Raw genomic sequence first — 1303 nt, forward strand, 5'->3', positions numbered from 1 at the left:
TCAAATATTAGGTGACTGTATGAAAGGATTTATTTCTGGACTCTCAATTCTGTTCTACTTGTTTATGGGTCTGTTTTTATGCCAGTATACTTTATTGTTTTGAGCATGAGGGCTTTGTAGTATAGTTTCAAATCAAGAAGTGTAATTTCTCTTCTTCATTCTTTCTCAGAACTGCTTTTATTATTTGTCGTCTTTTATGGTCTCATATAAATTTTAGGATTCTTTACTTACTTCTGTAAAAAAATAATATTGGATTTTTTTTAAGATTTTTAATTTATTTATTTGACAGAGAGAGATGACAAGCAGGCAGAGAGGCAGGCAGAGAGAGAAGAGGAAGCAGGCTTCCTGCTGAGCAGAGAGCCTGATGCAGGGCTCGATCCCAGGACCCTGGGATCATGACCTGAGCCGAAGGCAGCGGCTTAACCCACTGAGCCACACAGGCGCCCCTAACATTGGATTTTTGATAGGAATTGGATTTACAGATGGTTTTCGGTAGTATGGACATTTTAACAATGTTAATTCTTGCCATTCATAAATATGAGCTATCTTTCCGTTTGTGTCTCCTTCAATTTCTTTATCAATGTCATAGTTTATGGAGTACAGATCTTTCATCTTCTTAGTTAAATCTATTCCTAAGTATTTTATTATTTTTGATGCTATTGTGAATTAGATTGTTTTCTTTATTTTTTCAGATAGTTCATCATTAGAGTGTTAAAATGCTCCTGTCTTGTGCTTACTTTGGCAGCACATATACTAAAATTGGAATGATGCAGAGAAGATTAGCGTGATCACTAAACAAGGATGACATGAAAAACTGGGAAGCATTCCATATTAAAAAGAAATGAAACAAAACAAAATTCTTGTCTGTTATATATTGATCTTGTATTTGGCAGCTTTACTAAATTTGTTTATTCAAAATTTTTTGTGAAGTTTTTAGGATTTTTTAACATGTAAGTTCATGTTATCCAAAAAAATAAAATTTTACTTCTTCCTTTTTTTTTTGGAGTCTTTTATTTCCTTATGTTCCTTGTTTCTCTGGCTAGGACATCCAGTAGTATGTCAAATGAGAGTAGTGAAAGTGGATACACTTGTCTTTTTTCTGATCGTTAAGGGGAAAACTTTCAAACTTTTTTGATTGAATATGAGATTAGCTCTGGGCTTGCAATATGTGTTTTCTCTTTAATAGATTTTTTAAATTATTTTTTAATTTTTTTTATAAACATATAATGTGTTTTTATCCCTAGGGGTACAGGTCTGTGAATCACCAGGTTCACACATTTCATAGCACTCACCATCACTCACC

The 1303-nt window shown here is 33.1% G+C and overlaps 1 non-coding gene across 1 annotated transcript; it reads left to right on the forward strand.

Moving 5' to 3' along the window:
* Nucleotides 1-729: 729 nt before the first annotated feature.
* Nucleotides 730-836, forward strand: LOC131820275 (U6 spliceosomal RNA). Its single transcript, XR_009349569.1, has one exon. It is a non-coding gene; the product is annotated as a U6 spliceosomal RNA (small nuclear RNA).
* The last annotated feature ends 467 nt before the right edge of the window (nt 837-1303 follow it).

This window comes from Mustela lutreola, chromosome 17 (genome assembly GCF_030435805.1).
Source record: "Mustela lutreola isolate mMusLut2 chromosome 17, mMusLut2.pri, whole genome shotgun sequence".
NCBI lineage: Eukaryota > Metazoa > Chordata > Mammalia > Carnivora > Mustelidae > Mustela > Mustela lutreola.